The sequence below is a fragment of the Xiphophorus couchianus genome, chromosome 15 (genome assembly GCF_001444195.1).
Source record: "Xiphophorus couchianus chromosome 15, X_couchianus-1.0, whole genome shotgun sequence".
Lineage (NCBI taxonomy): Eukaryota > Metazoa > Chordata > Actinopteri > Cyprinodontiformes > Poeciliidae > Xiphophorus > Xiphophorus couchianus.
Genome location: NC_040242.1, coordinates 11190038 through 11202966, shown reverse-complemented (window position 1 = coordinate 11202966; position 12929 = coordinate 11190038). Strand labels below are relative to the sequence as shown.

The following is a 12929-nucleotide window of genomic DNA, read 5'->3' as shown; positions in this document are numbered from 1 at the left end:
TAAAGGCTGAAATCTCTGAAGAATGAAACAGAGAATCACCTTGCTGATTCTAAAATGGCAAACTATAGATCTTCTTTAGACCGTAACTTCTTCTGCCCTGAAGAGTGCTGGGCTTTTTGTGACCTGTTAATGGTTACTTATGGTATGTTGAATGTTTAAAAAAAAGATTTGATTTTTGAGTTTCTGACCAATCAGGCTGGTCAAGCTGAAAATCATTCACTTGCAGGTCACAACTCCTGTAAAGGGATTCCTGTTCTTTTCTATACATTAGCATTCTACAAATGTTATCATGAACTGACTGAATTTGCATGAAGATTAAATAGAAAATCATTATTATACATCCTCTGATCAAATGTGCGGAAATGAGGGAAAGATACATACTTGTTTGCATATGCTCTTTAATGACCCCTTTATCACTGCATGAAATGGCATCATCCAAAAAATAATAGGAAAAATCATATCTATGAACCACAATTGTGAACAGATTCAAAGAAAATTGTTATCTATGTCCTCTTTTATAATATTTGCAACTACTTTATGACTAATTGTGAAGAGCAAGTGTTTTAATTGTCCATTTGGCTGACCTAGATTCATCTGGAAGGATCACTCAGCTGAGCAGTAGCGACTGCCTGGTCATGTCTCATTGTAGCAGCAGGAAGAGTTCAAATGAGCCGTATCAAAGCCCCGGGGACTTTTCATCTTTGTCCTGTTCACACACACACACAAACACACTCATAATGCTTTACCAGCTTTCTCCAGTCGACTGTCCACACATCTGAGGTGATGATTGCATTCATCAACACTTTTTTTTTTTTTTTTTTACAACCTTTCACACGTGAGGAGTTTCTGTTTTAGCTTATAACTGGTTTAGATATTTACAAGCAGGTTGATATTTCTTTTTTGAATTCACGTTGGTGATCATTTTGTTTTTGATATTTTTCTTTTTTTAAATTATTATAAATTTTCTTGCCTTTTCTACGTGCAGTATTTTCCTGTGGGCATGAACAGGCATTTCTCCAAAATGCTCGATCAGCGACATTTTGCTGTATCGCTTTGTTTTATTTTTAAATAAACTTATTGGGAGAATACCAAAAGTTGAAACGTCTCACCTTTCCTCCTCCTCTTTCTCACTCTTGAATTACTGCATATTTAAGAGTTGTGTCACGTCAGCTGGTTTCCCGCATCAATGTAGCTTGTATAAGCCTTGACATCATGAACTATTTAACTTTTGCATACAGAAGGCTTGGCTCAGAGTTCATATTTCACATCCGGGAGTTTGTATTTCTGTATGTGCCGACTGCTTGCTGTGTTGCTACTGTCCAATTAGATTTAGAAATGCAGCTGATGCTGTTACATTGATTTCATGTATAGTATATAAATGTGGCTTGTAAAAAAGAAAAACAAAAAAAAATCACACACACACAAGGTGTCCATCACTGTATGAATAAGAGGTTAGATGACAGTTTTAGAATTTTTATGACAATGACTCCAGTAGCAGTCAGTCTTGTAGCAAATCTGATGAGGCCTCTGACCGAAGCACAACTAATCCACCTCATTTGCTTTTGCTGCAGCTTTTTGGTCCGCATCAGGTCACATGGTTAAAACGGGGGCTGGAGCCAGGGATGTGACACTTGCTAACAATAATAGTCTACATGTTTAATAACCAATTGTTTAATTGCTAATTTTGCTAATGCTAATTTGAAAAAAAAAAAGTTGAAGTGAAAATGTGAAATGAAACTACAAATCTTTTGGATCAGACACTAAAATGTTTTTTGTTTTGAATTTTTACCTGATCACTGTCAGTTAAGTTGAAGCTCCGTTTATATGTTTTAAAATTGTATTTTGCCTTTTTTTTTTTCTTTTTACATATTTTTCCTTTAAAGTAAAGTTTTGAAGTTTTTTTATTGTATTTTCTTAGCTTTTTCTGTAACATACCTTGGCTAGCCTTGCCTCAGTGTACAGTGACATTTATCTCCTGTCAAGTTCAAAAGCACACACAGGTTATATTTGAACAAATGCATCTGCCAAATAAACATAGACATTTTTTTATTTTCTCTCCACATGACCTTCACCCTGCTTTCATCTGACCTCTCTTTGACCCTTCCTCCACATCTCAATAGGTAAGTTCTTTATTTGTCTGACACTCTGTAGTCCTGTGAGATTACCCACTCACACTCTGCAGTGCACCCCTTTGAATCAGGATGTTTTTCTCTTTGTAGAAATCCAGATATTAGGGAAATAATAGAAACTGTAATTTATGCTTTAAAGTTCCCAGATGCTTCGGTGGTGGCTGCCGAGCCAAAATGTGGAGCTGATTTTCTAACTATTTCGAATAATTAAAAAACCATAAAGTGGATGTTGTGCCTTTTTAGAAATATAGTCAAGTACTGTGAACTGGAAATTACCCATTGGGTGTCTTCACTGACGGGAAAAAAACTAAAATAAAACCTGTTATCTGTCACATCATTATCTTTAACGTCATTTGGAAAACCTTTAGAAGTTGCCCAGAGAGAATCCGTTATTCATGCTGAGTCATATAACGCTTCCTCGCTGCAGTGCTCTGACCCGCTCTCACACCCCTATGACCCACATCACCCCTCTTCACGCTGCTCGTCTTCATGTCTCCCTCTCCCGCCGGCAGTCTCAAGCTCCAGCTGACTTGTCCAACAGGTCTGACTTGTCACTTGGATCCAGAGATTTACTGCCCGTCCCATTATTTTCACATGGGAAAAAGAAGTGTTTTTTCTTAAGGAAGTGGAAACCTCACCTCTGAGACCTTAAGCATCTGGGCGGTGCACGGGGGGTCAGGAAGGTGTTGAGTGGGCATCCTGTCTTTTTTCTGTTTTTCACGGGTCTGTGAAAAACCCGTGACATCATTGCCTGTTTGGGTTGCTTGTTTTCTGTTTTCCCAATTGGACAAACAAGGAATATGTGCTGTGCATATGACTGTATGTAAATATCTCTCTCTTTTTTAGTGTTTCACTTATTTAAAATCAGTTTAACTCTACTTTGTTCTGTTTAGTTATTTTATTAGCTTGTCATAGGTTTGCAACCGAAAAGTAAAGATTTTATTTCATGTAGCTATTTTCCAGTTATCTGTCAGGATGTGTGTGAGATGGATCATTTTTTTCCTCCATAATTAGGGGAAAATTGTTTCATTGACTGATGGATATTTTTATCTCCAAAGTGTCTTCAGGGTTTTTCATCCCCTTAAAATTATTCAAAGTGTGTGTTTGCATGTGTCTGCTTGTCTGTTTCAGTGTTGTTAGCTACCATAAGAACTGCTCTCATTCCCCACATTTTACTAACTCTGGTGTTACCAAAGAGCATTTGAGTAAGAGGATAAAACATAAATTAACCAAATGGATGTTGCAGGATTCCTAGAAGTACCCACAGTAAATCACAAATAGATGACCATCACAATATGGTATGTGCAATATCAATACCACAAATGATTGACTGGAATGCAGTGTTTGGGGGGTATTCTGATTGCTAAGGAATTTTGCTCATTATGACAACTTCTTCTTTCATGTTGCATGGAGTTTTTTTTTTACTTGAGGAATTAGCCTCAACTATGAGAGCTCCCCTGATCGGGCTTTTCTTAAGGGATACCGATTTCTGGCTTTCCCTGGAGTTCGAACTTATTGATACTGGTTTAGATTTTCTAGAAAACAAACTTAACAATTAAATGTACCAACATTCACTATGAAAGAAAAGAAAAAGCTGCAGGTTCATTGAGGGCAGCGGTTTTGTTTAAAAGAAAAAGATGTTGAATTATTCAATTTATACATTAAAGCACGTTTTCTGACCTGTATCTGATTTTTACTAAGCTCAAACAGGAAGCACATCAAGTAAAATGCATTTGTTGAAGAATTTAGTGACGTAAGAAGAGGAGGTTTTCAGTTTCTAACTAAATTGGAAGGAATATTTTGGAAAAAATTGTCCGATTTTTATCTGCCATTGGAACATCACTTATTTTAATAAGGTAACCTGCGGTAACTATTTTACCTTTTTCTCTGTTATTAGTTTGAATAACATTTGGAAAAACACATAAATAGCTTTCACTAATAATAAAAAAGACATTCAACTTTGAATTAGGTTCAGTGGAACAAAATCTTAGTTAAGGTGGAAAGATGACTTTCATTGTTCATCTTCTCCTCCAAGCAAAGATTATCCATGAATAACAGATATGTCAACCCACCTCTAATAGATGTTTTCTTCCCAACAATCCCAGAAATCTGAGCTGATTTGAAAACAGTGAAGTGCCCTGGAGGAGGCCAACAAACCGATGGCGCCTGAGATACGATGAAAAACACACAATGCCGATCTGAGAGGGCTGTAATTTCAGTCTCCACTATTTTATTAAAGTAAAACAATGATTTTTGTCCAGCCTGTAACGACGACCTGTGCGTGCTGTTATTATGGTGGGAGCAGAGCTTGAACAAACAACTGCACAGATTTTCCTCTGCGGACTGCGTAACCAGACACACAGACGCCTGTAGGCAGATACAGATGCACACCTGTAAGCCGGCACAGGTACATGCATGCAGTCGGGCGTGAAGAAGGGCAGCTGCAAGGAAACGCGCTCACAGAGACTCGCATGGAAAACCCTGCTGCGCCGACTGCGCTGTGGGTGGGCGGGTGGTCGCAACCAGTGGCCTTTGGCTCGGAGTCCGAGGTGGGCCGAGAGTTTATGTTCCTCCCCCCGAATTGAGAGACTGTGTGGGAACAAAGGAAGCATATAATGAGGAATAGAGAGGTCCAGAAAGAGGGGAAATGTTGAACCTGATCTGTTTTTGGGGTGTTTTAGGGAGATTTTTGTAAAGAAGAATAAAAAAATCAACCTTAGATGAACCGTACACTGAGGGCGGACATAAAGGGGAGGATTGAGGCCCGTTTTGCAGCTTTTAACGTTGTTAATCATATGAACTCCCTCTTTGCCTTCATTACTTTGTTTGCTTGCTATTACACCTGCAGTTTGTGTGTAATGCTCCTTATAATCCCAGCATGTAACGGCTGGCAGGCAGCACATCCAGGATCTGATCTCAGCTGCGCCCTTAAGTCCTCCTCTAAGGATGATTGGCTGTGGAAGATCCTCTTGGATCGGGAAGGAGGAAAGTCAGCCAGCAGTGTGGAGCGAGGCCGCAGACAGGAATGAGCCTGAACTTGTATGTTTACGTGAGCTTATTGGTAAATTAAAGCTGATCTCAGTCCAGCTTTGTGAAGTTTGTGAATGGTTGATGTATTGATGTGAACCCAGATAAGGAGGAATGAGTTTAGAGTAACGGTAGACTTACTCTGCATGTGGGGGTGTGTGTGTGTGTGTTTGTTTGACAGCTCCCAGCTGTAGACGGCACAAAGCCAGACTGAGTCAAGCCCCTTTTGTCTCTGTAACGGTCGGCCTGCCGCCTGCCTAATCAGCATAATTCTCTTCTGTCGCTCCTTATCTCTTTTTTTCTGTTCTATTCTTTGTCTGTTCTGCATTTTATTATTACCACATATGAATCTTACCCTCTTTCTAAGTCTGTGCTAACACCAACAGAATAATTGTTGGTAGAGTTTTGCTGATGAGGACCACACAAACTTGCAGCAGCAGCCTCTGCTTCTGTTACTTCACGCATCCTGGCTTTTATTAGTTTTCCTCTCACTGCTTGTATGCTTGTTAAAAATGCTTTATAAATGAAAACACTTGGAAAATATTAGCCTTCACGTCCCGATTGCAAAACACCTTTTCCCTCATTGTTCTTTCGGTGCTTTTCCCTTCTGTTTAAGAGGGTTTTTGGTTTTTTTTTTTTTGTTGTGCTTGGTATTTCCCCCACCCTTTGACTCAAACTGCCTGTCAGACACACAGCAGAAAGCAGGCTCCTCTGGGGTTTGATGGGCATGTTGCCAGATTTGACTCCTGGTGGGTTGCCAAATTGGCTGTCAGCACATGAGCTGAACTTTTCCTTAACCCTGGTCTGCCTATTTAACTGACCCATAGATCAAGCATGGGCACCCCATGACCGCCTGTGCTGACAACAAGTATTTTAAAATATTTTAAGAAGCTTTCTTACAAGCAGCTGACTGACAGGGTGCAGCAACAGCAGTAGTACAGCATGATCCAAAAAGACAGAAAAAAACGTTTTGAAAAAATGTTTTGTTTTTACCTAGCTGCTAGTGCCTCAAATAGTTACTGACTAATTAGACAATTCAGCTCTTTATTTGACTTTTTCAATAAAAGAATTAAAAACACATTATATTATGGGATGGGATTTTCTGTTTCAAATGACTCTTCTCAAGAAATGCCAGAAATATGAGTGTTTATATTTTATAACCACTATAACAAGTTCAGCATTATTGGAATGCAACCACAGATCCCATGGCTTTGTAACCAAAGTAGCTCTGTGGCAAACACATAGATCAATTTTGTCCTTTGGTTTCATAACGGGTCACTATGTACTCTGGTTTTCTAAAACATCCTAAAAACTTTAATATTTTTTATGATTAAAAATGTAATCATGAACCATTATTCCACCGCTAATAGTTGTTTTTTAACATTTGCCCTTTTTGAGACATAAACTTGTACCAATAAAATGTATTCTTTCTCATAAACAGTTAATAGGTCAGCTTTGTTGGTTGGCGGTTCTTGGAGATCAATTAGGGCTGCAAGATATTAAAAATATATGATGCTACTGTTACACACTGCAGTGATATTTGTTGCAATAAATCCTAAGTTTTCAGTTTTCCTCCTCTGTCTCTTGCCTGTCATTGCAATGGAGCATCCAGCAGAAATGTATTCAAAATATGGATTCCTGACACTTGTAATGTAATGGCAGACAAAAACTGCATTCCAAACAGTCCTTTGTGATATTAATATCAAATTACAGACTGCGATTGAATGCTGAAAAAGATAAAACAGGGCAACTTTACTACTCTGTTTAGCCTTCCTGTTACTTGATGAAAGTCTTGCTCTCTCACACAGCCTGAACAAACTGCAAACATGTATTGACATACTTTGTAACTACTTAGAAATCAAAGTGTGTCGATGAGTGCTTGACTTGGTAGCATCTGTTTTCAATTGGCCCGTCTCCAGTTCTCAAACTCCAGACCCTCAAGACCCGGGAAACTCGTACTGCAGACGTACGCCTGGACCAAAACATCTGAATTATTTGCCTTCTTAGTCCCACAGAGTCTTGCTAATGACCTCATCATTTGATCTGGGTTTATTGAAGCAAAGATGCATCTAAATGTTACAGGAAACCAAGTTCCAGATTTTTCTCCCTGTCCAATAGTCACATGATTTATGAACAAGCTTATCATTCACCCAGTTATCCATAGACTGTAATGGCACACCTGTTGGTGTTTCCACTGTATTTCCTTCTAATTTTGAACTAATGATGAGTCATGATTAGGTTTACTGTATCTGATTCTGTTTTTTTCCAGTTCAGTTACACATATTGACTTTTGCCTTCAATTTTTTTCTTGACTTGATATTATTATTATTATTTTTTTAATTTCAAGAGTTTTTTAGTGTTTTATCTCCTTAAATAATCTAAAACTGTCCCTGTTCCAAGATACCTTCATCAGATGGCTGAAATGCCCCCATTAGCATACAGTCAAGCCTTACACAGCCCTTCTAATGAGCTGATTTTATAAGTTCCACTTCTAAGATATTTTCATCTATAAATCACAGTTTAAAATCATTTTTAGATACAAGGTCTACACTTATGTACACCTGTACCATGTAATGTATGAGCAAGGAAGTTGTTGTGATTGTTTTTTCCACTGAGTGAAGTTTAAAACAGGTCCAACGACCCAGTAGGATGGCACAAGCCCAAGTGAATACTGTAGCAATGACAAACACGTTATCCTTTAGATGATAAGTACAAACAGGAACTCCTTTGACACATTCAAACAAGTCAGAGTGCCGAACATTTTTAAGCGCTGCGTGCTTGATTTAAACCTCCGCCTTGGCATTCAAGTGTTGTTGCTTGAGGAAGCAAGTTACCTTCCATTTGTACTCTATAACAAAGAAGTGCAAAGAGATTAGAAAAAATGACGGCAGTGTGTTTATAAATGCTAAATATTAATCGTTATTACTGCAGTCCCATATTCTTCCTAAAATAGCCAGACTTTAACCAGAAACATACAATATATGTGAACGTGCAAAGCCCACGCAGAACACATCTGGCTACAGGTCCATTGTACTGGCCCCTCCGCTCAGGCATGACTGATCAGGAATGCATAGCCGGCCGCGCCCTTTCTCTGCTTCAACCACTGGACGCAGCCCTGCTGGGTGTTCTCGGATTACCGGAGTTCATTTGTCCTATAAGCTGGAGCGCCACTTCTTTCTGTTCTTTTTAAGACTAACCTCAGAGCTGTCGTCTCGTCTTTTGTTCAGATGGCCTGCATGTCAGAGTACTTGGCTGAATATACTCGAGGACAGTATCATGAACAAACCTTTACCTGGGACAGAGTCTATATATTTGAACTGCTTCCAGGCCTTTTTCCAACACTTTGCTGCTTCTCAGATGTAGGTCTTAGACAAACACGTCTTTGTTTAAAGGAAGTACAAGAGTGTTTAGACACATAAAATGGCCCAGTATCCATAGCTCCTCAGTGCATAACTGTTAAAATACACACAGCCACACTTCTAAGCATATACTGAGCAGCAGCTGTGAGTCTATTGGCACTTTGGGGTCACAAGTAAGAGGTCAAAGGTTTGTAGCTGCAGGACCTCTCTCCATTGTGTTCTAATGTGAGAACATTTTGTTTTTTTTTGTTTTTTAAAAAAAAACCCAATTATATTTTAAAAACAGTTTACGTGGGGCTCTCATTAAGAATATTATTTGTTACTGTAATTTTATTGGCAACACCAATGACAGTGGGCTGCTGTCATTGTTGAATAGGTTGAATTACAGTTATTTACTTGTACAACATCTAAATGGAGAATAACATGTTCCATCTGTTTCCCAACCCTCTCGATTCTGTGAAAAAATGACCACACCACTAACATACATGGATTCTCTGCTTCAGTGAAACACCTCCACATAATATCACATATAAATATATACATTTGTTTTCTTGCGAGACTAGTGTCTGACCGCTGGATTTTAGCTATTTCAAGCACTTGGCTAGAGGGAGTAGGGATTTCTTCAAACTTGGGTGACACCTGTTGACCTTGGTGTTTCCAGTAGTGTGGTCATCATTTAACAACTCAGCAAGTCCCTAAGTGTGTGTGTGATTTTAAAAGTGCTATTCCACTGAGGCCATAGATAGGCCTTGAATGTTTGAAATAACTGCGTTATCACCCACTATAGATTGCTATCTTCCCACAACACACACTCAGACAGAGGGTCTTGTAAATACACAAACTTTATTCCCTCCAGGTCTTCATTGTTTATGAACTGAAGCCTAATTCTGTGGTGCTCAACATGAATAAATGAATAAAGACCAACATCTGCATTTATTTTATGGCCCATTTGACTTTGCATTAAGGTAATATACTATTAAAGTCACTTCCCAAGAGAGTTTGGGACAAATAAAGTTAAACAAGTAGTGCCACCATGTGGTTGGAAACAGGAATTGCATATAAAGGATGTAAAAAGTATTCAGATTAAAGTTTGGAGGCTCACACTTTAATGTGCTTATATAATCTCTGTTACACATTCATAAATTGTAACTCAATAAAAAAAAAAAATCTTGAGCTTTTTGGAAACAAATGTCCAGATGGGTTTGGTGTTAAATTAATAAAAAAATCTGTGAATAAACAACTCATTTCCACTGATAAGTACGATAGAGGATCTGTGAGGCTGTGGGCTCGATTCGTTTCGTAATACCATGGAAACCCTATTGTAAGCCTAAGATATATATTTTTCTGGTTAAATTGAACAAACATCCTTCTTAATGAGTTTTACTTACTTTTATATATGTCTATATAGAGAGAGAGAAAGACGAGAGAGCTGAGCAGCCCTCCTGTCTGCCATCAGAGGGTTGTTGCTTAGCTACAAGCCCTGCAGGGCCTCTGGTGGCTTTAAGTTGCGGAATATCTCACCTGATTATAGAACAGTTTACTACGTGGCAATTTATGACATGCAAGAAAAACAGGAGTAGTGTTGAACATATCAATTACACGAATGTGATGTGGTGTAAATATAACTACTCAACAGCCTGCAAAACAAGTTCTACCCATGAGAGAACTGCATAATCCATAACATGCAGTGTTTTTTTTTATTTTTATAAATCATAGTCAGTTTTCATACTACATGTTGCAGCAATTTATGATTAACTTATTTTTTTCTTTGTGTTGCTCTTCTCAGCTTCCTACTGTAGAGTTGTCTACAGGAAAAAAGCTGTCAAATGTGCAAAAACATGAGCATAGATTTCTTGAGATACAGGCAGAGTAAGCGAAGGCTGGATAAATTGTGCCGTTTAATTAAAGGCAGATCTTTCTAGCTTCTCATTTTGTTGTATTACAGGGAGCATTTTGTTAATAGTGTGAAAATCTGCACCCACAATGCAAAAATAAAATCATTTTACCAACTCTGTCGCATTCTGCTTTTGTGAGTTTGTTCCCACATGCGGTCTTGGACAGAAACAGCCTTGCACCAGCGCAAACTCCCACGTAACCGTCCCTGTAAATGCGAGGTGCTCAGGGGTAATAAAAGGTTTCCTCTGCGGTGCAGCTGAACCCCTGTGTTTAACTGGCTCTGGAGACGTGCTGCTGCTGAGAGACGAACTCGACTTGCCGGGATTTGAAACTTGGCAGGGACGCCTGGCCAGGGCTTCTATCTGGATGAGACAATTGTGGACGTGTGGATGCACTTCTGTGGGCTGTTTTTTCACTCGTAAAGCTCAGGAAGTGATGTTTATCCTTTAAAGGAGCGTCTGATCAGGGTGTCTTTAGTGTCAGCGGTTGCTCTTGTGTTGGATTGAGTTACCTTGCAACCAGATAGCACTCATACTGTATGTCGCCATTTGTGTCGTGCAGAAGTGGAATGTATGGAGTAGCTGATATATTTGATCTTTGGGGTGTTTATTTAACTCAATATGTAATTTAGTCAGTTTAGTAGGGCTGCTTTTATGTTGGCTAAAATTACAGGATTTTTTTTGTGTAATCCAGATAATCAGTGAATTCAGAAGTGAATCTGAATTATTGTATTTTTTTTTGCAAATTACAATAATTGTCTTAAAGTCATCAAATAATAGGTTTTTGCTGTTTGCAGGAAAAAAGCTGCATTGCATTTCTTCGGCTCCTGCTAATCTTTAGATATCCTTTAATTTCTTTAATTATCCAGTAATTCAGATTAACCTGTCTCCTTTCTTATGATATAATGGAGGTAAGACCCAGAAAGAAATCCTTGGAGTTTATCTTGTACATGTTTAAGGCATGTGTCATCTCATGGGTAACCACAGCTAACTTTCTGTGCTGATATAATCACACTCCCGTCTGAAATAACCAGACAGCATTTAGTTGAACACGCATACTCCCTTTACGGTAACTTGCACGGTCAGAGGTCTTTTTAAAAGTCTCACTATACTGGGATGATTTTTTAAAAATATTATTCTTATTTTTTACTGCACACAGAGCGGCAGCATGTGATTCTTTACATCTTCTCCTGTGGAGCAGGAATGAAGCAACAACATTATATAGGAGTAGTTTTTCAGAAATGTAGACGGATGAAACCAAAAAACTTGAAAGTTTCCTAGGTTTTTTTCAATTATGTGCTAAACATTTTCTTTTTATCCTCACTGGAATTAGAGGATTATCTCCCAATTAATTTATGTTGGAAGTTACCCAGAGGTCTCTCTAGTTTAAAAAAATACCTTTATTAGACAGTTTAGCAGACAAGCCAGGGATGAAAGAGAGAAGAGGGAAGATATGAAGTAAATGGACCAGACCAGGAGTGGACCCCAGGACAGCTGTGTGGAACCTTCATTGATGGACAACTTCCTATACTTATTGTGCCAAACAGCTCCCCATCCTGGCAACACTCTTCAGCTCATTCTTCGGGATCCTACGGTGTTCCCAGCCCAGAAGGAACATCAAGTTCCTCCTGAAAGTTCTGAGTCTGTCCTGGGGTCTCCTCCCAGTGGGGCAAGCCAGAGCATGCCCAGAATGCTTCTCAACTTCCCTAAGGTGACAGAGCTGGTTACCTTTATTTACAAGACTAACTCCAGCTATCCTACAGAGGAAGCTGATGAATGAATGAATACTTTATTAATCCCAGAGGGAGATGTCAGTCCATTTTTCCGGGATCTCGTTCTGTGGTTCTAGTTCCTCACATTTGACACAGGCCTCTTGGCTGCTTCTCTGATTAACTCTCACCTAGTCGAATCTCGCCCTTATTTGGGGGTATGCGCTTAAAAAGGGATGAATACAAATTCATGTCAGTCTTCACAAAAGCCCAATAAAAGACACTAAAGTATATAGAAAAATGTGAGAAAGTTCAAACGATGTGAAAGCTTTTGCTAGATAATTTGCAAACTGCTTTATTTTAAGCCACAACAGCAAAGTGACAAATGGTGACAGTCAGACATTTGTCTCTTTGACAACATATTTATTGTGTTTCTGTACTTGAGCATTAAGGCCAACCCAGTATTGACCGGATGTGCATTGCGTAAAGATCCAGCCGTTGGTATCGATTTTTGTATTGATTATTGGCACTGCTTGTACGTTTCATGAAATAAAAATGAAGTAGGGGGTTGAACTAGGATGCTGACCTGCTCAGCTTTCTGGTTCTCTAGGGGGTTGTTTGGCTTTGAAAGAAATTGCACTTTTTTTTGCACCCATGGTGTTGAGGGTACCCTGTCTATTGCCTGCATGTTTGAACCAGTTAATTTCCTCATCAACATAATGGCCTGCTAGTTATTAGTCTGTCAACGCCAAACTGATCCCTCCATCTCCGCTCAATAGAAAATAGTCCTGGTTAAATATTAAAAGACTG

At 38.9% G+C, this 12929-nt stretch overlaps 1 protein-coding gene across 3 annotated transcripts in view; it reads left to right on the top strand.

The window, feature by feature from the left end:
- Positions 1-12929, top strand: part of nhsl1b (NHS-like 1b) — a 98545-nt gene that overhangs the window by 23116 nt on the left and 62500 nt on the right. The window lies entirely within an intron of this gene.